The sequence below is a fragment of the Papilio polytes genome, unplaced genomic scaffold (assembly GCF_000836215.1).
Source record: "Papilio polytes unplaced genomic scaffold, Ppol_1.0 DF823691.1, whole genome shotgun sequence".
Classification (NCBI taxonomy): Eukaryota; Metazoa; Arthropoda; class Insecta; order Lepidoptera; family Papilionidae; genus Papilio; species Papilio polytes.
The window spans coordinates 4,390,654-4,416,326 of record NW_013525513.1 but is presented as its reverse complement, the minus strand read 5'-3'; the positions used below and the strand labels follow the sequence as shown (position 1 = coordinate 4,416,326).

The window sequence follows — 25,673 nt, the reverse complement described above, 5'->3', positions numbered from 1 at the left end:
AGAAATTTCATGATTTATAACATTGAAGAAAGATATTGATTAAATTAAAAATAGCTAATATTTAGTTGAATGTATGTATTTTTTTGCTGAATGGTTTCATAAAGCTCATATTTTATTCTAGTAAAATCAATACTTGTATCTAGCATCGTATTTAAAAACAATAATGTTGTAATTATCGTCCATTGATATAGTTTGCATTGTATTGTAGGTGTGTGATGCATGTTTATTATCAACTGGGAATATTGGCTCGAAACATAGTGCTAAATTTGCCCCGGACACCCGATACTGTGGTATTATCTGCCATTATTTGTCACCGGATGAACAATGCGACCGCCCTCGTAACATACCTACTATCTTACTCAATTTGTCAATTATAATTATGTACTATTTAAAAATTAACTCTTGCCACAATTAAAATATAATCTACAAAGAACATTTAACTACTTTTTATTTTAACTTTTATCATACTTATATTATAAATGGCAAAGTTAAGATGTATGGACGTTTGTTAGTGTTTGTAGCTTAAACTTCTGAAAGGATCTCAATTTGGAATTTACGTAGAGGATTAGATAGATAGGCTACTAACTTTTTGTTTTTTTTTTTTAATTTAGCACAGACGGAGTCGCTGACGAAAGTTAGTTAATAAATAAATCAGGAAGGAATTCCAACAATTTAGATAGTAGCATACTTTTAAATGGATATTATATTTATTGGGGTTTTGTTTTGTAATTTATTCAGTTGTAACATATGCTAGAGATCGGTAAACGATAGTTATATACTCGTAGTTTGTATTTAAATCGAATACATTTTTTATTTACATAGTAACAAGCTTTAGAGAATTTATATCACAAGGAAAATTAGATAGAGACAATGTACTACAAACCTCATTTACAGACTTATTGTGTTATTGTGGCTTCAAATTTTATCAAATTAATTTAAATTAAAACTAGATCGTAAAAAGTTTAATATGAGCTATTTGGCATTTGCATATAAATAATTACAGGCCAATCAAAAAAATCAATGAATAATTTACACACATTTTAATTAAAATGTACCATTACTCGGTAACGTAAGCTTCTTAGGTATAAGGAACAGGTGCGATAAAACAGATGTTTTATGGATAGAGAATTCAAAATTAAAACATGAAAAAAATTATCCCAGTTAGTCAACTCTAATTATTTTCTAAATACTACGGTGTAAATGTAAGTATATAGACAGAATATCAGTTAAAAAATATAGTTCTCATATACATTGTCCTTTGACAGATGGTGTTGCACACCGTGTGACGTAGTCCCCGGAGCACACTGGGCCGCTCATAAATAATAATAGCGCGAGTTAGGACCACCTAGCGCTTGCGAGGAAGCGCCCTTGTTTACTGCGCTACCGCCCGTCTCGTGGCCCACCTACACTATACATTTTACTTAGCAAATTGCTCATTTTACACGGTGTCTTATAACCGCTTAATGAAGGAGGGACTCGCTTACTTTGCGCATATTTATGTTTTCCCGGTGATTTGTTACAACGCGTAGAGAAAAGACTTCGTTATTTATGTATATAAAACAACGGAAGTTAATACGTATTTTTATGTAAGGAAAATATAAAAACGGGTAACATCTATATTCATATAGATGTAAATATGCGAAATAAATGCAGATTTTATGACTTTATTTAAAGTAAAGACATTATTTTTTATCTAAACTTCTTTGAAGTGTCTGTGTTCTTATATTAATTAATATAACGACCTGTTAATGGAATTTTAATCTTAATTGCACAATAAATTTTATAAAGTTTTCACTCATAGTTTTATTTTTTTCAAACGTTACTTATAACAATACGGTTTAAACTAGATTTTGAGATTCTCCGTTTTAAGTCACAAAACAAAACTTTATTTTTAGAACTTATCTATCATGAACATATTCACTACGTAACAAATAATTTAACTTGAAACAAAACCAATATACACAACAATGATTTTTAAATCCTAACAAATTAAAATAAAAAGTATCTACGTGTGAGCAACACACACATAAAATTCGAACTTTGGCACACTCTCCTATAAATCAAGGGGCGTTATACGCCATGTTTCACGTGATCTATCCATCTCTATCGCTCCCGTTTTATTTGTTATATCTGATTCTCTGTCCTACGTTAAGCTGGGACGGGGGCGACGGAGGGGGCAGCTGTCTACTCGTGACGTATTACCGGCCCAGCGCTCGGTCAGGCCAGTACGTTTGCTTCGCAGTCGCAGTGTTAAATATTTCCCCCTTTATTAACTTCACATAAAAGTGAGAAATTTAAAACGCAAACTGCAAAGCAATAAAGTTCAATTTATGTTGGAATCGGAAGCTCGGCTAATGAAGCGCATGATATGAATATCGATATAGAGCCGAGTGCTAATTAGTTATCCAAACGCCACCAACATAATGTATGCTGGGATGGTTCTCAATGCAAATCGCAACTTCGATTCCAGAATAGACAATGCGATCACAAGTTTATGAGACCACCCGTACATTGACAATTAATGCGTACCACCAAACATATTTTATGAGAAAAAAAAGCTTTTAAATTTATATATTATACCATAAGAAATAACCATAAAAATAACTATTTATATAATTTGTGTGAAAAATAATGAATAAAATTAATTAAATATTTTATTAAATAGCAAATAATTAAAAAAATGCTGCGTCTAAAAGTAGGTTACATGGTTTTGTTCTTTGAATTTTGTTTCCAATGAATTTTTGAGCTAACATTTACGTCGTTTTTAAAACTTGTATTGATAAAAATTATGTTCTATCACATCGACATAAGGATTAAATTCCTATCTTAAATTTTAAGGTCTTAGCACCTGCATGGTCGTATATCATGGAATGCAAAGCCAGTAGTATCACACCTCGACATTAGTGTTGCGCTGTGACCAGTCGTTTGTAAAAGCGAATGATGGCATACACGTGACTTGACTACTAATTAACCAGAACTGTAATCAGGAATAAAATTAACGAATGTCACATTTACTTTAATAATTTCATATATATTTAATTTACGTGCATTCACAAATTACACTAAAATAACTCATATGACATTGAGATTAAGTGCATAGTTCGGGTTCGAGCTTCGATCTAGAATGTTCTTTGATGTGTTAGTAAGGACATGCTCTTCAAGACAGGCAATGCTCATCCCGTGCGCTTGTTTGTTCCCACTAATTCGTGGGTAGTTATAAATATCTTAGCGTTGTCGCACATCTCATTGGCCGGCAATAAATAGCGCGTTATCTGACGATATCGAGCGCGTCGCGCCCGACCGCGCCGCCCCGCGACCTACCCTGCTCTAATGAATTACACAATGAACTCTCATCTAAATACAGAAAAAAGCTTTTAAAGGCACATATCAAAATACCCACAAAGCCTACTAAGACAGGACACAGATTTATGGCGCTCCCTTTGTTAAATTACGTAATCTCAACGTGAAGCCGCGATATAAATGGAGGTAAATGAAAATAAATGTAGTTCCTCGCCGTGAAGCTCACCCACCTATTTACATTGTGGTCAGACATAAATCTGGCTCTGTTTAAAGGTAATCTATTCCCAAAATTACCTGTTAAATCACATTTAGGACAGATAACACATTGTCTGGGTTATGTGGCTAACAAAAAAACGTTTGTCGGCCCAGTCGGATGTAATTTGTTGCCGTCGGGGTGGCTTGCAATGTCATTCGTCCGTTCCTACGTTATATAATTCACCCAGAATAGGAAGTCAGAAGACGTAACAAATCGGATATCATTCTTAAACAAAAGAATAACAATCACATATTAGAAGTCTTTTGTTTTTATAGTATGATTCATTATTAAATAGCTTGTTGACAATTTTAATTGAATTGGTACGTTGACCTAACGCGTACAGATATTTGTAAGTCCGTGATAACAATGAACGGTGATAAATATTTCACTGTCTTAAATCATAGGCCTATCGTGCGTGGGTGAGTATCGAATTTAAATTAACTGTAATTTATTGTCTATGTTTTGGTGATCGCGCGAGGCCCGTCGCAGGCCGGAGCCCATTTACACAGTTTCCGGTTATAGACTTTATATTTATTTACATATGTGACGGAAGAGTAGGCGAATAGTTTTCTGGTGACAAATTATATAAAAGTTAACTGTTTTCTCCTATTATGTAATGTTAAAAATCAAGTAATATATACGAAAGCTTACCTACACTTTTGTTTTTAAAAGTAAATAAATGAATTCTATTAAAATAGGAAGGTCTTTTTATACAAGTACCTATTTTTTATTATTTTTTAATCAGAATTTAAAATAGATATTACGTAAGTTCTCCTTTCGTATATTAATCAAAACGTATGCATAAAACATTCATTTTTATTTAATATGCATAAGTAAATAAAATTAATATCGAATAAATTAAAAATAAATCCCGTTTTATCTATTGAGGTTTTTGGCTAAAATGAAATAAAAGCTTACAAAGCAACAAAATTATATTGAGTGATGTGACATAACATGACCAGGATCGACAAAATAAAATCATTTGGAATAAAACGAATAAACTTGATGCCCTTATATAAAAAAAATAATTGTTGTTTAATTTAGTTTCTGCATTAATTTATTTGTAAAGTTCTTTGTTAATTAAACATGTTTTAATAAACTAAAACTCTTGTTAGTAGAATGCGGATAGTTTCAATTCGTCTTTGTTGCATATTTAGAAAAAAAATAGTGTCTTTTTTATTTAATTGTCACGCGTATATTAAATTTATTATTGTCAGTATATCGACAATAGCTTATCAATTAGCACATCACTAGACAAACACTCGGGTGCGAGCTCACAAATCATACCGATAGCATCTTCTACAAATTTGAATCGGATCTTATTTATGATTTGCCTTTTTCACGGCTCCATTTTGGGAAAAATTTGAAAATAAATCATTGATAAATGATCATAAAGTGCCGCACATAATTTTTACTCTGGTACCGCCCCTCGTAAAAATCTGCCAAATTTAACGCTTATTCAATTCCAATAAGTGACAATTAGATAGCTAATTAGATTTTGGTCCAATTAAAATATACTGAAAAGCTAAAATTGCCACGACGTAATTTTCATTATACGTCCCGATATAATAATCATAACGAAAGCATGTACGAGGCCCCGTACTTGGTTAAACAGCAATCGCATAAACAAACCCCAACAATAAAGCCAAATAAACGTTCGAGCACGCCATCCAATCACACCTTGAATCGCACATAAAGACCCATGAACACCGGTTGAATTGAATACTACACCGTTCAACAGAAGTATCCCAAATATTGCACCCCCAACCGTACTCGGCCGGGTAATATCGAGTGGGAGACTAGAGTTCGTGCTCATAAAACCGTTTACGAGCTGCCGAAGAGCCCTCTTCGATGAACGCGCCATAAAAGTTCGGTTATTCGACACTAGATGGCGACTGTAGTCGCTGCTTGAAGTCTTTTAAGCGATTTTACTGCCATCTATGGAGCTCCTTAGTGGTTAAAGTCGTGTGAAAGAGATAGAGATACTATCGTACTCTCTCAGCCCTACATACGAGTGATTTTCTTAAACGGGAAGTTGGAAATTTTGCAAGGTAAAAAGAAATGAAAGAAAGTTTTAAATCTAACATTTTATTAATTCAATCCAAAAGTAAACACGATTAATACAAATAAATGTAATCATAATTAAAAACATTTTTTAAATAAATATAAAATTAATTTCCACATGATTTAATTAAAAAATAACAAAAAAAAAACTATTTACGAATGCAGATTAAAACCTTACATTAAAATAAACATAACATTTAGTGTATTCCAGTTAATGATAACATTAAAAGATTTTCAAGAAGATTTTTCCTCACAAATTTCAGTGCGTTAATTTTTTTTGACATTTTCTCTTTAATAACTTCGATTATTATAGCTATACAGTGCTTTCGGTTAAGTAAATCGTATTTCCGTAAATATACGAAGCTAATGGCGACGCTCGCGTTAATCATTGAAACTCTGTCGTTAATCAACATTCGAATTCTAAAGTCGATAATTTATAGACAAAGAACTAAATCGATATGAAACATGTTCACAGAATAAATCTCAATAAAATTGATCTCATCTTAAATAACATCATCTTGGGGCGAAGTTTGTAGACGTGTACAGTCTACATAAATATATTACTTATATTATAATACAGAAATGTAAGTGTTTCTGGTTATTTGTATCATCTTAATAATAAATCAAACCACAAAAATGTAATAATCTTTTACTTTTAATTAAATATATGTCTAAAAGTAATTACTCACGTAACAAATATTTTATTTCACATTTATATAGTTTACCAATAGACCCAAAATTAATGATAAAAATATATAATTGGAAGTGTAAATAAAAGTACGATGATCTGAACTTTCGCTGTTATAAATGTAATTTCTTATAATTCGTGTATGTAAAAACTTTTTACAATAAATCAAAATGTTTACAAACAAACTGTACACTTAACAAACAACGTGACATGAAAAATGTTCGTTAATGTTTATTCTGCTGACGGTACAGACGGAAACAGGTTTGCGCGTGGTACAACGCTATAGGCAGATACTAATGTATTGTTGGATCCGTTCCTCCGAATGCCTCAGATTGTTTTGCATCTAATTATTTATAAATTGTCGGCCGATACATCCGAGGGATTTACGAACTGACAACGTATTCATAATTTATACCATCCTTGTGAGCTTTTGGCAAATTTTATTAATTTTACATGCATAATGAACCCACCTCCGGGTGAGAATGCATTTTCTTTTAACAAATGATTATAATATCTACTCTATAATTGACCACATCTTAAGTATTAAAATTAAGCCAATACTACTGAAATTCGACAGTAAGATAAACGACTTATCTCACGTAAAAAAATCGATATACACGCTGACCAATGAAATTGGATAGACTATAAAAGACTTTTATCCACCCTATAATTCTTTTTAGTAATTAATTACGTTATAGTACAATCTATTTAGAAAGGAATTTACTGTTATTACGAGGAATTATGTTTAGTACGTCAAGGAAGAATAGGAAATTTAAACGAAGTGTAAGATCCATTCTTCGTACAATTGCTGGCGTCTTCATTTTACAATTGTTTTTATATCATTGCTTATGTATTTTTTGTTACAGTCACATTTAAATGTAACCTTTGAAGTAAATAACGGCAATTAGATCGCACCTGCATTCATGTAATGCAGAAAATTGCATAATGAGATCAATTATCTACATTGTAAGGTTCTTAATCTTTTTAATATGTGACCTACAACCTGTACAAAATTATGTAAATAACCATTAAAATATAAATACTAGTGTTACAAATGGAATTGATTTTTGTTAGTTACATATTATGCAACATTGTATAAATTATGGCCGGTTTCCCAGCGACATTTAATCGTTCGTAAGTGTTTTTGGTTCGACATTTTCATGAAATACGTTCCCGAATTACGTAATTTGAGTTTTACTCAGTTGAAACTTAGGTCAACCTAATACTAATGAATCACTAGATAATAAAATAAATGGAAACTACAGATACCCAGCATTACTTGGTTCTGATAATGAAAAAAAAAAATTCTGATAATGCAAAACAACACTATTCTGAAAATTGCTTCTAATGATTATCTTGCATTTAATGTAAACCTAACAATAAAAATGTTTATCTTTAACATCACTCTACCATAGAGTATAGGGCGGTGGTATTTTGTACAATTATAGCGTCTGATTGTTATCTACAGATATGAAGTTTGGTTCACTGCAGTATCGTGCTTAACTATGCAGTTTTGATTATTCTACATTAATTACAGGATAGCTTTAATGCTACAATAAAAATTACAATAAATTCCTGTCAACATTTTATAGCTTTTTTTAACATGAAAAACAAAATGTAAAATTTTCATTTTCACTTCAACCGTACAAATTAAGTAGCAATATCTAAATACAAATTGTTACATAAATAAACCGTATAAAGTAAATTAATAAAATATAATTCATTCCTCAGTAATAATTCATTGGTTACAAGACTTTTTATTCGTTATCGTATTTATTTTCTTTAGTATGGACATGTCAGGCGCCTCTCGTATCGAGGCGGTAGGTCCAACCGCATCTCACCGCGCGGGGTGTCTGTAGCAACTAATTTTATGCACTTATTTGTTGTAAATTAATTGTGCGAAACATTGATAACTGTTATTGATTAAACATAAAATCACAGGAAATTTGTAAAAACTAGATTGATAGATTAATTCATAACAATTTATAGTTATATTGAAAATATCGAGACGGATAAATGCAAATGTTATGACGAAATTAATTCGTAAAATAATGTAATTTGAAATTCAACTTTCAACACGTAACGTTTTAAGTAAAACGATTTTTCTTTAATTTCTTCCCTCTCAATGTAATTTGCAAGACTTTGCAAATGTTTTTCTTTTTTTAATTCCGACCGATTCCGTAGGCTGCCGACATATAATTAATATTTTTTTGTCGTTTTGTACGCCATTATGTTTTGAAATAATAAGAGATACGAAAGCTCGATTATTTCTTAGATCAACACTATAGAATGTCTTAACTCCGAAAATCCTATAAAACCAAAATAAACCAATTGGCAACACCTTAGAGTCTATACTCCAATAAATAACGACTGATTTATGAAAATTTATCATACTCTTGAGGCTTAATTTTGAAATGATCTTGGCGGTTTCCTTAAAGGTATTACGGATGTTATTTATGGCTATTGTAAATGAGACCTTGTTATTTTGGTGTTAAAGCGTAATTTGCCTATGTGGTGGTGGTTGATGAGACGTTTTTCAACATGGAGTTGGAAGTGTGCCTGCGTATTGTTTTGATAAGCTGCAGAACGGGTTTGTGCGATTTATGACTGGTATGATTTAATGCGAATAAACTACTCGGTTTGCTGCTCGCATTGATAAATGCTCCATTTTTAGCACCGTCACCTACATCCTATTAAATACTTGTTCTAGATATAGACAAAGGCGATATAAAAATTATAATTATGCAACATGTAACAAATACTTTAACTTATAACTTTACTATTGTGCTTACTGGACTGGACAATAATAATAATGATATGCAAAACAACCATCAGAAAGAAGGTGTTGCCGCTATACTTGTCAAATTTGAAAATATTTCACATTGCTATAAACCTGGACTTTTGAAGTCAATATAACAACAGTATCCATTGGGTTTTCGCCAGTACCCATATATTTTAGTACCCCGTAACTGAGGTTGATAACAAACAAATAAATTATAAAATGATAAAAGAACTCTTAAGCATAATACATTTTTTTTTAAATTATTATTGTATGAACTACAAGCAATATTTATTACAGCAAAAGTAAGAATTACCATAAAAGATAGGAAAAATAATTTATTTACGTTTTATTTAATACTACAATCTGAATTCAATTTACAATGAAATTTACCAAACTTCTTATCACTTCATCTTAGCAATCATCAAGTCGATCGATGTAAAGAATGTTTGTCATTATGAGTTGCAAGTTGGAATAATGATGGCGCCTGCAGGTGAGTTGTTATTCGTAGACCGGCAGCGGCGGGCCCGCGGCCAATGGGCACCGGTCCCGGCGCCATACCAGTGCAAAGAACATGCAATTGATTGAACTTTTTATAAATCCCCTTTGAACTGTGTTAAGGCGTTATTTAATTTACTAATAATACGAATAATGTTCGAAAAAATGAAGTATATGATTTTTTTTAACAAATTACTCTACAAAATTGTGTTTTTTAATATGTTTTAAATATGTTCAGCAAAATATATCTCAATAATAATAAAAAATGGAAGCAAATGAATGCTAATATTTCAAATATCTTATAAATGGTTTGTAACGAATATCTTGAACTTAAATCTATGCAATTAACATTTGTAAATATCATAGTATAAATGCCGCTTCCGCGGCTATAGCTCGGGAAGTATTAAAAACAATGTAGATTCGTAAATGTTTAAGTTCGTACGTTGGTAGGGATATAAATCAGGCGCAGTTAGTGGAGATTTGCATGTCACAACTGTTCAATTTATAGCAATGGCAAGGTCGGCACAAAGAACATGCAACGCATAATATTATCGTCGGTACGTTTTTTGCTAGCTACGTTGGTCATTGGTTTTTTACCGAATTATACAATTATACTTGAGACTTCTCTATCCTCTTGGTAAATTAACGTTCAGTAATTATACGTTTAAGTAAAAAATACACTTAGCATACATTTTTTGTAACCTGTATATTTAAATTACAATTCTGCCAATTATTGATTTTGAATTTTATCATAGAGTAAATAGCGAAACTTTTATATTGCACCTAACATCTGATTTTTTTACTCTATGAACTCTATCTGGATAAATTCGATACGGTTTATTAAACTAATTCACTCCAATATCTTATTTCTCTATAAAAATGAAAAATACTATTAATCCACAAAAGGTACAAGCACTTGAGGATAATAATATAATAATTCAAGCGAATAACCCTTTATCATCGGCGTGAGCGTTTAGCAAATTGTGGCGCGCCCTCCTAGATCACAGAGTTCAGAATATTGTCGTGATGCACGCCATGAGAGAGTAAAATATTATAATATGTCTCAGAAAGTAATACATATTTTATACAATCTAGGTAAATCAAAAACAAATTTTATTTACAGGAAAACGGTTTAATGACTACTGGGGATGATTAGTCCAAATCATTTTATAATAACCTCTGCTTCCTCCATGTCAAACTGATAGTCTCATTTAATATTGACACACTTAAAACTGGCTGCAGTAAAGGTATGTGTAAAATAGGGTAAACGTACGGATTTTTAGAAATTTGTAAATTAATTGAAATATGTTATATTTCAGATGTTGAAGACGATGACACATACGGATTTTCCCGCTTTGACATTCGAAGAAAAATTCCCCGCAAAGACGAGACAATTGTCCTTAAATAAAAGGTAATGCGATTGTATCTGTGGGTTTCGACTGTCGACCCTTGTATTTACACATATCGTTATCTCTGTTATGTTAAAGTCGAATGAAAAGGATGACAAATACAAGTATTAGTTAGAGTTCTGGGCTAACGCGTGTGTCAATACTGGCCTAACTCACGCGAGCGTGTTATGAAGACATTAATTCAGACCCGAGTGTTTTGTATGGACATATGATCGGTAATAGCGTATTAGTGATATAGTCTTTTGTTTTCAGGTAGTTTTATGATTAGTGTTCTACTGTTTTACAGACATGCGATTAGTATTATAGTAATAAATAGTCTCGAACAACGTGTTCTAGTCACAAATACCAATTGAATTTATACAAAACAGTAACTTTGATATCTAATAACTTTGTATCTTAATGTTTTAATTGGTATTCTAAATAGATCTGTTATTAGATATTTGTATTAAATACACCTTTAATAAAAAAAACTTCAATAGGAACAATGTTAAGATATTGAATAAATTCGTGTATTTATTGGTAAGAATATATTAATAGGCCTGTGTTGTTTACAATTGTTAGTTATTTTTACCTTTTACTAATACTTTTTGCTTCTGAAGAAACAATAACAACAATACATGAGTTTTAAAGTCGTATTTCAATCAATAAATTAAGCCACTAGCTATATTTTATCTTTAAATAAAACATTCGATACATAAAGCAGGTAAATAGTATCTCCTGAAGTATATGAAAGAAAAGTATTGCGAGAATTGACAGCAATAGGAAGGCATGATAAAAATGTTGCTTGGGTGCGTACTGCCTATGCGGTGGCCGAGGTATGCATGCTTCAAATATTCCGCATCGTAAGTAGACTTGTACAACTTCTACATGTTTGTATATTGGATAAATGAAACGCAAAACTTGGAAATTATTTATTGATGTTTTACAAACTAAAATTTTAAAATATATAGTCGGCATTAATTGAAATGACACAATTTATTTACACATAACTGGCTGACAATAATCTTATTAGTCTATGTATTTTGAAAAGTTTCAATTGATTATTTGGGTTTGTGATAATTTCTCATTTCAATTGAATACTACAGAAAATACACTTTTAATAGTAGCCAAAAATATAACATGTGGATAACAATAAAAACATGTACGTAATTGTAAGTTTACTAAAAATAATAACCTTAAACTTTTAAGAATAACATAACATTTAACTCAAAATAATATTGTGTAAATTCTCCAATGTCACGACCTCTTGTGGGAAGCAGAACACGTGTTCCGGTCTTCCTTGAAATATGAATCTTATTTCGTATTTTTCATTTCGTGTCTAGACATGCCTTCTACAATATAAGTTCTGTTTTTTTTTTAAGAACAAAAGATTTTCTATACAGCCAGTGTGAATTGTATCCAATCCACACTTGCATGCATTGGATTAAAAAAAAACAGAACGTCAAGAAAACATTACAACCGCATTCATTAGGATTAAAGCAAAGTAACAATTCATACAGGTACAAACAACCGTAAGAAAGCTATAAGCACTGGGCCAGTCGGTAAAGCCGTAACTCATTGCGGGCGCGAAACAACGCACCCTACAAAACCAGTACCGATCGCAAACGCAACCAGTTGGCTAATACAAAACTAACGTAAAAACATTCGTACTAACATACGCAGGTGCAAGAATTGTAATTAATATACACCTTACAAGTTTTTATCTTTACGATATAACAATAAAAACATTAACTAGAAAAAGACGCTTACAAAAGTGAAATCGCCGACCAGACTTTATTTCTTTACGAGTATGCGGCGGCTTAGAGGCCATTCCACTGATTTGTACTTTTGATTCGCTATCCTAACATACTTAACAGCAGTTTTATATTTTATCAGCTGTGAGCCTACCTTTGACTTCACATATCATTTTAACTCAATATTACAATCAGAAATTGTACTCGCGTAACTATTACAGTAGAGAAATTCCAACATTATAATTAATTCTGAATTTTTTGTTTGCATATTCGTATGGTAAATAAATATTTCATTTAAAATTTTATTATAATTAACAAATGAGCATACGTAACCGCTCGTTATTAAATTTGAATTGTTCACGTCCGCAACATCTTCGTGTGGGATATCTCGAATAACAACAATTAAAAAAATATTTATAACTTAATTCACATAATTATAAACGTTTTAATATTTAGAGATATAATCGTCTTAGCTCAGTGCTCATGCTTTCGTTTTAATTATCATTATCTTGCGGCCAACATTCCATCTTCATTTCCTCAAAGGGTTAGGTTATATTTTTTTTTTCTCTGACTACTGTCTCTCCTTTATAAAATGTCAAATCAATGTACTTTATTTCGTTCTTAGAATAATGTAAAATTACAAAAGATATTATTACTAAGATTACGTTTAGATTTTTTTGTCCAGATTCATTGAAAAATAGCTTCAGCTTAAAATACAGCGTTATAAGCGATGCTATCGTGAATAAGTATCGTGTAATAGCTCGTTACGTCCCGTAGCCGGCGTACACTCACGTGCCCATTTTTTATTGGGTCCTTGAACTTGCGTACAAATTGGGCGGTCGATTATTCTAGGCGAAGCGCAATGACACTGCCCTGAATAACTCGTTACATTTACGAATGACATCACTTTGTAACATTACTATACCCATAGAATACTACAAAATTAAAAAAAAAATAACTTTATGACCATTTACTTCTTAGTAATATGGCTCTCGTAATTGTACTTTAATTTGTTTACAATTTGTTCTTAATCAAATAATAAATGTTTGCTTATCCCTATTAGTGCAACATTTCCTGTCAACATAACAATTATAAGAAATTCAATTAAAATGTTGACATATGTACACATTCCTTCTATGTTTCAGTTTATCTTTTATGTCATTACGAGTTTTAATGTAATTTCGAATAGTTATGTTCTTCCACCATTTATTTTCGACGTGTTTCGTATAATTTTTCAAAGGAAAATTATAAAATGCAGATGTTTCCTCCATATAGAGTTTAATATTAGTCAATTAAAGTTTCAGCTTGCGTGTTTATTCTGGAAAAAAGTATGCAACAGTGTTGCACGTAAGAGTATAGCCATAGAGAACAATTGTCAATGACCGACGATCTTGGATAAAGGGCACACGAGGTCGGAGCAAACACTAAGGTATGTACACGAAGTTAATAGCTGTACTGTTGCTACGAGAAATGATTTATCGCATTGCAACATTGAATTCTTGTAGCGGAACAATTACCGGATTTTCGAGACGGCCGGTATTGAGATTCGTGTTATGTCGAAGCCAGTTGAGATTTCGCCCCCGGGGTTCGGTACAAGGTAACGAAGTTGCTTTACTTTCGTATCGATTACCAAAAAAAGAAATAAGAACGTATTTATTGAATAAAAGTTTAAAACTGAATATGCCAGAAATCAATCTTACGAGGTGGCCTTTAATGGTGGCACGATGAAAAACGACGAATTTAAAGATCACGAATTACCGCAGACTTTCTTTTTAGTTTTTAAATGCCGATTTCACAAAGATTAACGATAAGTGTTCAAAAATGATCAAAAATTTTTTACTTCGTCACGAGTCAAATACTGCAGATGTATTAGTCGTCCTTTACGGAAAAACTACTCTTTACCAAAAGGTATTTAACGACGTTTAGCGTACAATTTTTTCTCGACCATTTAAACGTCCGTTGACATGTTAAGACCAATCATTTAATTCATCGTTGCAGCAATGTTTGTTTACTTAAAAACAGCAGAGACAAAAATTCTGGAAAAAATGTCTAAGGGGTCGCATGAACACCATTGCTCAGTCATAAAGATTGTTCAAAGTTGTTTTTTGCGAAGCGACACAATTACACTTTTTACCAGACCCTATGTAAATAACAATTTTATACCTGGACACGTATTTCATGCAACATTTTAACGGCTGTTACTATGCCTGGAATTCGTACATACGAATTAATTACTCATTGACCTTTTGGTCACACCATTTCTTAAAACAGAAAATACTTGAGTCTTATCTTGATCGATGTGAAGGACATAAGTTTTTTTTCTACGCATAGGGAAACATTAGAAGTTACTAAGTATAAGGTTATGTACTTTTTCCTGTAGTTGACATTCTCAAAAATACGCAATAAAGATAAGTTTAGATATCCATTTATCTATATGTAAAATCGTCTGTATGTATAGAAAAAAGTAATATTTTGATACTTATAACGAAAACCCCATTTTATTTTCATTTTTGTCCGTCTGAAATTCACCTTTGTTTCTTGTAACCTCCGAAATGTCTGGACTGTTTTTGATGGTTTGATGTTTGTAGAAGTCACTGAGGCTAATTTATTTAATTCCACGCTCACGAAGTTACGAGCAACAAAAGAACTTATTAGTTAAGATATTTTCTTAAAGTACCGCGAATCGTGATAAATATCGTTAAAATACTTTTAATGACAATAACATTTCAGTTCTTTTGATTTAATTAAAGACGCAGTATAATAAAAACGGATTCTAATATCTGTTGTGACGTAATCAAACAGCTGATCCTATAAAATATACTGTAAACTCAACCCTCTATAAAGCTTGGAGCTTTAAAGCTCGACGCACACTACCGAACGAAAATATTTTTTACGCAACTTATTCTCATTATTTAACACACAAATATGATTATGATATTAATGAAAGTTAAAATGAGATTAAACAGGCTTTTTATTAAATTTTCTTAATGTTATATAATAATATATCCTGCTTTTTATTTTAAAAATGATAAAAGTTTACATTTTAACGGATCATTATTTGATACATTTTATTATTATTGTAAACGTGTTCCAGTTATATTAAGCAATTACTGGTCACTTTCAATATTGTTATCGAGGTGATTATATCGTCGGAGTGGGCAAGTGTCCGACGCGGCTAAGTCGTAAACACTGCGCCTTACTGCGCTCGCTTCGAATCGCGACGTTTAAACAGCCTACCAGGTGCGAACTTTATCTTAATTCAAGCCATCGAACCGATTGGGGATAGGCTTTAACACCTTAATAGGCACAATTAACTACCACAATGCTAGCTAAAGGCACATCATTTACTAAGCAAGACATCGAAATGGAAATTTGGAAAAAACTTATCATTTGTTTTCAAGCAGCGGATAAATAAAAAACCATCTTAGGCTTTGGAAGAATTTTAAACCGACCTCAATAATTACATAGTGCTATTGCCTATTATTTGACATTTAAGGATGGTCAAAGTTATACTTTAAAAAAACAGTTAAAAATATAAACCTAATTAATGTTGGCACTACTAAATATTTAGTGAAAAACTCTAAATCCTTTGTTTGTGCTTGATACACCTGTTAATTGAAACAATAATTATATATTCACAAATGTTAGATTTTTATAAATATATAATTCAACTAAAAAAAAATATAGTCTATGTTACTCACTGAAAATGTATCTTTTTAATAGTTAAAGAATTTTTGATATCGATCCTCTCTATAATATAAGTATAGATAAGAATTTAAGTACAAAAAGAAACCTAATCCTAATTAAAGATATCTAAAGGCATAGTAAAGCTTAACAAAGGTGAAGCAGGATTGTAATTTATTAATATCAGTAGTAAATTGGAGTTTTGTTTAGATATCGCCAGTAAACTGTTGAAGCGGATTGCTAATTTATTTAAATTACCATTAATTAATTCAAATTTGATACGCGGTTTGCGTGGATGTGAAACTACTTTTTGATTGATACGGCTATAAAGTCGACAGTTTTATTGTTTTATTGAGAACAGAATTACCCTTAAGTTTAGCTTCCCATCAATAATTTATGAAGTTGTTAGGAAAGCTATTTAACTTTTATAGATGATTAAGAGAAATTAAAAATTGATAGAAGTGTTTTAATTACGATTACGAATTTGATTTTTAAATGTTGAATTTATATTAATCGGGATTAGTTATATTTTTGCTACTGACAATATGAGCAATGATAAATGACCTATTCATGATAATCTCTTGAAAATGACCGCTCTATTAATCGAGAACTGAACGGCTGAGGTTAGTTAGAGAGGTCAGGGGGCCAGGCCAGGGAGACAGGTCGACATGCCACCCCATCCGCCCTAGATTTCCAATCGCGAAAATGCCGTAGTCTTCACAGATCTGTATGCAAGTACTTGTATGTATAATAAATAAATTCAATTTTTAATTGCGGTTGATCTATTAAGCTTGATCTACTTTTAGTTTTTATTTTTTTTATATGATTTATAGATTTCAACTTTAAAGTATGGCGTAAGAATTAGAGGAGAGTAGGGTAAGAACAAGAATTTTAATTAAGCTATAATCACAGCAGTGGAGAGTTTTTCCATGTGTGCGACTTTTACTAGCGGGCTAATGATTTATTGCCATGATCCATATAGAACCTGTTTCGTAGTAAGTAGGCTGCAGAGAGTCGCGATGGTGTTTAGTTTCAAATAAAAATACAGTTTCGATACGCTGACGATACCTTTAACTTAAATTAAAAAGGCTCAATTTGAATATGAAATTACGTTTAAAAATCAATTTTTGATTTTAATGAGGCAATTTTAACATAATTACATGTCTACTGCGTCATGAGTTATTATTAAACCGTCTGTGAAAGATAACGTTAAATTATTTCTAAACAAATGGCACGACCGATTCCTTTAACTCAAATGAGTTTTTATTTTAACACATAGGTATAACTAGTAGAAAACCCTGAAAGTTAAAGATATATATTTTTGTCCATTAAAACCTTAATTAATAATGGACTTACATTAATTATAATTACCGGCGTTTATTTCCGTTTCGTGTCCATAGCTGTGGCAGTTTATATTATCGCTTCCTACACGGCCAGCGCTAGACTTTGTACGATCTCGTTTGTTTGGAGACATATTTTCGCGGCGCGGCTTCTCCGTGCGCTCGCATTCATAACGGCTACGGTCTTTGACCTCTGCAGCAACTAAAATATCGCACAGATTCTATTAAAAATACTTAAATCATCAAAAAGAGAATCAAGATTCTAATCACGTTAAGATTGTTGTTTAAGACGTCACTACTTCGCTACAATTCCAGCGATAGAACCGTATATTTTCATAGGTAATTTGAAGCACATTATAAAGCGCGCTTAGCACACGGAGCGCGATTGTATTGTCCGTTGTAAACATGACGGCGAGCCGCATGTTTTATGTATCGCTTGTGCACTGCAGAAGGAAACTCTCATCAGAATTCCGCGTAGACGATGATGAGTCCAACATTCGTGCCCCGGCTGCCGAGTACCGAGTGCATCTCCCGTCGCGCGTGTGAAAAAGTAAAAGCAAATCGTGTAATTTCAATATGTACCCAGACGTAGCACGTAATAAGCGATACGCCGATTGTTTTTTTTAAGCGGAGACGGTTACACAGTTCCGATGCCTTGAACATTGTCTGCGATAAGTCTGACTTGATTGTACGTTTTTTAATCTACATTTAGTTGGGTAGTAAATTAAAGGCAATACGTAAATAAACAAAATTTTGTTGATTAAAATAACTTCTAATCTTTTAACGTTTTTGGAATGTTATGATAAATCTTGTCTTAATATTGGCACGTGGTGAGTTAATTCTTATCCTAATCACTCACACAAATAGAGTAAGTACACTGCACGTATGTATGTCACCCGCACTAGTCTCATACATCAAATGTTTGGCATGGCTGAGTCCAAGTTTGAAGACGTTCCAAGCTTCAAATGGTATCAGAGCACGTGTTCGTCGCGGTCGCTGAGCGAATCCGTTGATTGCGAAGCACAAATTGGCGAGACGTGTGTCGCATCGAATCGGCTGTTCGTTCGCTTTGATGCATCGCCGGCGCGGAGCCGAGCGCGGTGGGTCACGCCGCCTTAACGATTCCAACACGCTATATGCATAACGATCGACCACTCCGCAGCACCTTGTGCAGGCGAGCAGTTACAACTCCGGCCGCGAGGAGCGGTCCGTTGCTTCGGACCCGCTGAACTACACTAAGGGCGTCCGGAAATTACAATCTAAAACACGCACCGCCATAGATGTGGATATCTTAATTTCGTTCCTTTAATAAATTATAATTTACGACTGCGTTGTAAAACCAAACGATGTAACAAAAAACGGCCTCTATAATAGATACGTTGATTTTTTCGGCCCGCATGTAACATTTATGGAGTCCGGGTCGTTTTGTCGGTTTGACCGCTCACCGTTTTGGCGGTAGAGCGGAGCGCGGACATTCATCTCGCTCTAGTTTTATTGCACCATTGTAACTGTTGTAGCAGGTGCATTAGAGTATTCATTAACGGCCACTAATTATGACTTCTAAAGGGTTCCAAGTTTCGCCAAGAAACTTTTTCTATTATAATGTGTGAAAACAATTACCTTCTTTTAATTAATTTATAACGGATGCGGTAGGCTTTAACGTGTTGAATAATTTATGAAGACTTATTCATAATTACTATCGAGCGATAAAGCAGCTTACTAAAAGAGCCCGTACTTTGAGGATGTGCGAGGATGAACGTACATTTTCAAATAACCACGGTAATTATAATGGTAGATGTTTGCAGGAATGGGACGGCTATATATCACAGTGTGTCTCTTTAACTGGAAGGGTTTATTAGTTAAGTATGTGGTGGGGCCCCCATATATCAACAGAGTCGGCGCCGGCGCAAGCTTTCTGTTCGATTCCCGCCGTGAATATTCAATTTTATACACGATAATAACGATTTAAAAATTGCGCTTTCGACGCGATAACCCATTCGTTGACGACGATTCCTTTCGTTATAAATAATTAAGGATCATCAAAAAAATTTGCCATACTCCGATGGTATTAGAATATTATTCAGACTTTCACCGATGCTTGATCATAAAAAGCACAGTTTAATCGTCAATAAAAATTTATAGATCGATAATTATTGAGATTCCTACCGAAATGGTGTGATAAAGTTTATTGGTCGTTAGAAAGATAGCCGATACAAATCTATGAGTGGCGTGACAGATCGAGCGGATTCGTTACGGACTTTAACTACTCGAGTTCACGTCTAACATTGGCATAGTGCAATTAAAAAGTAGCAACAACGATCCAACCAAATACAGTACGTAATATCAACGGATTTATGAAGACAGGCAAAATTTGATGTATGTATCATTTTTCATTATATAACTAATAGCTTTTGCCCGCTACTACGTCTGCGTGAAATTTAAAAAACAATAAAAAATAGCCTATGTTACTCGCTGATAACGGAGCTTTGTAATGGTGAAAGAATTTTTAAAATCGGCCCAATAGTTGTTGAGCCTATTCATTACAATCAAGCAAAGTTTTCCTCTTTATCATATTAATATAGATAAAACATAACAATAGTTTGAGAGCTACTTTGATTTACTTTTGGAGTAAAAGTTCAAACTAATTAACATGATTTACTAAAGTCGAAGGCAAATCAATAATGTCACCTTTTAACTCCTAAAGTGGTTCAAGATAAGGCGATAGTTTTTTGCTGTCAAAGATATTGAATCTATAGTCAACCGTTTACTGTAAGGAACAAAGTGACGTGAGGCTACCGTAAGGTAACCGTTTTAATGTATTGCGGTGAAACGTTTTATAAAAGAAATTAAAAATATATCTTCAAATTTAACGACCGTGTTCACAATTAGTCTATTAAACTTTTTACATCTATTATAACAGTTATTGCTAAGTTTTACTAAATTTATGCAGATTGCACCGACATTTAATACGAATAGACTATTACGAGAAACTTAAATCGCACGTAAAACCGATGCCTTTTTAAAAAATGATGTCAGTGCGAATTCTCTTTTTTATTCAATTTCACACTATTGTACAAGTTAGAAAGATAAGCCGTTAGAAGAAACACACGGGAAATTTGCGATATGATTCTTGCTAAGTAATTATCGGTTAATGTGAAGTGACAATAATTACAATAATTACGATTTCTATTACGTAATTGATAAAGTGTAACAAACGCTACAATTAAAACTATTATTTTTTTATAACAGCTATGAAACGAGGAAGGCAAGATATACAATACCTTCGACCGACAAGCATTTAAGATTATGTTAGCGTTATGAATACCTACTGGAGAATGTTTATTAAGAATAAATTAATTTACAAAATTATTATCATTAAAATGATTTATTTTGTATCACCGTTCTTAACTTGATTGTGTAAAAGAAACTGCAAAGCTTTTTAGAGCTAGGTCTTACACGATTAACCGAATAGCTTAAAAACAAGACACATTGTGCTTTTAAATGTTAGTTTCGGCACGCAGCCCTTTATATCAACGAAATAAGTTAAAACATCGTACAAACGCTGTGCTTTACGATTCTAGCTGTTACGTCCACCGCAAAAGGTGCATTTAGCTCTTTCGTTGGGACGAATAACTTGTTTTCGATGTTTAGGAAAAGTGTACTTGTGAACTTGGTAATAAAAATTATATTCCCTTGTCTATATTGTAATTTTTGCATGGAAGAAAACTCTGATATTAATATGGAGTGTAACAGTGCACCGTTTACGTAAAATTAAATATCGTTTAATAGTTTACTAAGAACGCGGTATGGCGAGGAAAATTAGTTGTTGCCTTTCGTGATAAAATGTCCCTACTCCATCTAATTTTGCCTTGTTTAATTTTCCTCCAGTAGCGACACGTTATAAATATTTTATGTTAAAACTTCACTGAACATCAGTTTGCTCTAAAATTACAGTGAAATTAAATCTTATTAAACTCATCAGCACGCCGTAGCCTCATCGGATGCATTGTCTATAATTATAAAAGTCCGCAATGATAGGGACCTTTGCTTCGACGGTGCAATCAGTGATAATTTAAGTAGATAACATAATTTAAAACGACATAATGTATTTTACTGTATCCAAACAGTCGGCCAGTCGAGCGCGGGGGAATCGTGCAAAATTATTAATTGGCGCGCAGTCTTCAACCGCCGCGCTTTAGGATTGCGATCCATGCGAAGCGAAGCGGTAATTTGCTTGTATCTTACACCTGACAAAATTTGAACCAAATTGTAACCTTGATATATTATATCCACGTTAGATTTTGGTTTAACTTTCTTGTATTACAATTATAAAGACAAGACAAGACATATTGTTAACTAATGTACGAATTTAATACTATCGAAACTTCAAATAAATTGTATCTGTTCCGTTTCTGTTGCTTGAAGTTCTAGATACATATAACAGTCTTTTAATTCAAGCATTTTTAAATGTAACCTAAAATGCTTTAAATACTACGACAGACATAAACATTCAAATGAATCCATAATAATGACGTTTGATTAATTAAAATAATGAATGAGTTTTAGATTTCAAATCAATATGTATTTACAGAATGATTAGAATCGTTAATATCTCTGCCTTCGCCTATCTTAGATATGTGGAATGAAACCCTTATCATACTGTTTTATTTATGAAGTTAAGTTAAATGAATCATGTGAAGATGCGTTTAATTTTTTGCAATGTTAGAGTTTTTCTATAATAGAAAAGACACTCAATTTTGAGGTTAAGATCAAATACAGTTTAAATAAATAAAAAAATAATATCTGCTAATGACAGTTTTGACATTACTCTGTTTTGTTATTTTGAGAATCGAACAAGCGGGCACCTAAGGTTTAGATTTTTTCAATGCATTTCAAAGTACTAAATGCATAGCATTTCATAACAGGTATGTACTCGTATAAATTGATTGTATTTAACACGTAAAGTTAAAAATAGAAAGATGACATTTACACAGGTCCAAAAATACCATTTACACTTTATATCATTTTTATATTTTCAATCATTGAACATTTTAAACATTACCAACACAATAATAGAGATCGAACAACTTTTCACTTCACATGTGCACACCTATGATCGATTCTTGTCCAAGATGGCCGCCACAACCTGGCGGGAACATGCGCTCGCACACCTCCGGAGCGCAGAACCCGTCAATCTTCACCATTTTGAACTTGTACATTATTCAACACTGATCTTGACACAACGTACGTGTTAACCCGCTCACGTTTTTGACCATACTAAAACATTTTAACAAGTCAAACGGCGCATTCAAAACTTCGAACCCATAAAACATATCTCCCCCATTATTAGTTTATGGGCTGCGACTGTTACCGGGGCTATTATGCTGCTATTTTTGTGTGAATTCGTTGTTTATTTTGATTGTGTGCGGCGGTCGGTGCGAGCAATTGGGGTACCATTAAAGAATACTTCTATTGAGCAGTTCTTTACATTGTTTTATGGGCTTATTATTGTTCAAGGTCTTTACAGTTAGGACCGTTGTAAAGGTGTTCTTTTATGGTCTTTGCGTAACTATATTTTTTACCTAGTTTGGTCAAAGTAACGGGAACCAGCGTTAAGAATCCTTGATTTCCAGAACTTGTTGATTTTTTTGTGATAGTAAAGAATACTCGAATAAAAGAAAATTTCAAATATAAGCAGGTAGGTAATATTACAGGTTTTGAAAACAAATACGAAATTAAAATACAAACCTACTACAAATATGTTTCATGTTTAAAAACATGAGTTGCAATGTTTTGACATTGCCCCACATAATAAATACTTCACATGTCTCGAACAATCTGCATTTATAAGGGCAGTGACACACCGAGCATTGCCGAGTAAAAGTAATTTTCCTTTCAGTATTTATTATAATGGTACTTTTTCTCTAGTTAAGCTCGTCACTTTATTGGAAAAGAAAAAAAAATATTTGAATAATTTAAAATCCCTTAGGTTACAAATTGTCTTTTATTTCTCTCGTTGTATTAAAATCTCCACATAATTTAAGAGTAAAAAAATTCAAACTCATGTACTACTATTCAAAAAATAATCTACACTTGTTGTTTACAGGCATATCACAATTGTAGCATCGATGCTGATCAACAACACGAAGCAAATAAAAGAAAACGCAGAAACGAGTATAGTAGCCTGCGAGTGAGCAACTAGGTAGTGATTACAATATCTCATTTCTCTTTAATAAAGGACCATTTAAAATGTACTGCCGCAAGCGAAATTCGGTCGCCAATTTCGGAACCTGTTTAGAAATTATAGGGTCAGGTCTCGGCTTAAGGTTAGGTTAGGTTTACGCTCGGGGTGTGCTCGCGTGTAATCAATAACGTAGTCCTACCCTTACATTTGACATGATACATATTCGTATATTTGGGTTCCGCAAGTATTAAAAAAGACCCTTCGTTATTAATTTTATAATCTTAAAACACATCATTATAATTATAAATAGTATTTAAGGGTAACTTTCAAGTCGCTTTTAAGTTATTATTGTCGAAGTGTTTAATAAAATTTAAAATCTCCATACTTGGTCGAATATGCTTTAATCACACTATTTATTAAAACCTATTCTATGATCACAACTTAATCAATAAATCAAAGTTGGAGGTTCTCTTAATAGCAATGTCGCAACGAAGACATCCGCAGTAGAATCAAGGTAACCGAGAAATAACTCGAAGAATAATCAAGTGTAGTTACCACTCTACAATGTTCGAGGAATTGAATTCCAAAGCGGAGAGAAAGGTCCCGACAACCTCCCTACTGAAGCTTGTATTCAATACGTCATAGGGAAGTTGGTTAAGATTGGTTGATTCATTTTGACATGAATGTCAAAAGTGTACTGGCAAAATTTAATGGATAGCATTAAGCAAAAGTGACTTAATAATTATAATCTACTGGAGTTGAATATTAAAGGTAAGTAAATGTGAGTACAATTTCTTCCAGTAAATTTTATGAGTAATTAAATTAGCTATAGTATATTATTATTTGATTAATGTATTCTAAAATGTTAAAATTCTACGGAACCCAAAGACCAAAATGATTCAGGGTAAAGATAGAGCGAAGACATTTTTAACAATTCGAATGAATACTAATGAGTTGTATCGACGAATACGACATTTTAACAAGATGAATAAACTGATCCATTCAAATATATCTTTTAGTACTTGCTATTTTTACTTTTTAATGCATTAATTTAATTTTCAGTTAGCAAATTGATAGCTCAATGATGTTTAATACAATTCATTAATTCCAGTTTCTTTAAATATCTAATTCAGTTCGATTTAACAACACGTCATATTTAGGAGTTTTTAGTAAAACTTATGCTTAAACAAAATCTATCCGTATTTTAATCTTCACCAATTAAGTGGCTATTTCCACTTATCGGCTAGCCGTGTGACACTGGGCGCGTGCGACTCTATCTTTATTTCACAATTGCAGTCGCCCCAGTGGAAAAATATACATGATTCCATCTATCTAAAAGGAACTAAAACAATCAGATAGATATTTTAATAATGTGTTATATTTTTAAACAAATAAATAGTCAATAAACCTTAAACTATAAATTTAAAGAAAACACTTTTGTTTTATTATAGAGAATTTTAAACGACAGATATTTTTTCATACAACATTGTATATAATATTTTGATGGCAATAAAAAATGTTAACCGCTATCTATGTAAATTGTACAAAAATACGAACCATTAAAATGTTAAGAATTATCTATTTCCGATACAAGTTTAAAACATTTTAACAGCAGTTGTACCTAATAATTTACAAACACATAGGAAATAAAAACACCTTTTAAAAAGCTTTCAAATTAAAGAAAAATCGACAAGAAAATTTTTGATAAAGTGCCAAATTAAAGAAACTAAAAAACTAA

At 32.4% G+C, this 25,673-nt stretch overlaps 1 long non-coding RNA gene across 2 annotated transcripts in view; it reads left to right on the top strand.

The window, feature by feature from the left end:
• The window catches only part of LOC106104184, a 47,637-nt gene extending 22,315 nt beyond the window's left edge, over positions 1–25,322 (top strand). The window contains exons 3-6 of one of the 2 annotated variants that reach the window (XR_001225662.1): positions 10,709–10,832; positions 10,905–10,996; positions 14,026–14,324; positions 23,858–25,322. This is a non-coding gene — a long non-coding RNA (uncharacterized LOC106104184). Of the gene's footprint in view, positions 1–10,708; positions 10,833–10,904; positions 10,997–14,025; positions 15,139–23,857 lie in introns of those variants that run through there. The other variant, XR_001225661.1, reaches the window with a different exon arrangement.
• Positions 25,323–25,673: the final 351 nt, after the last annotated feature.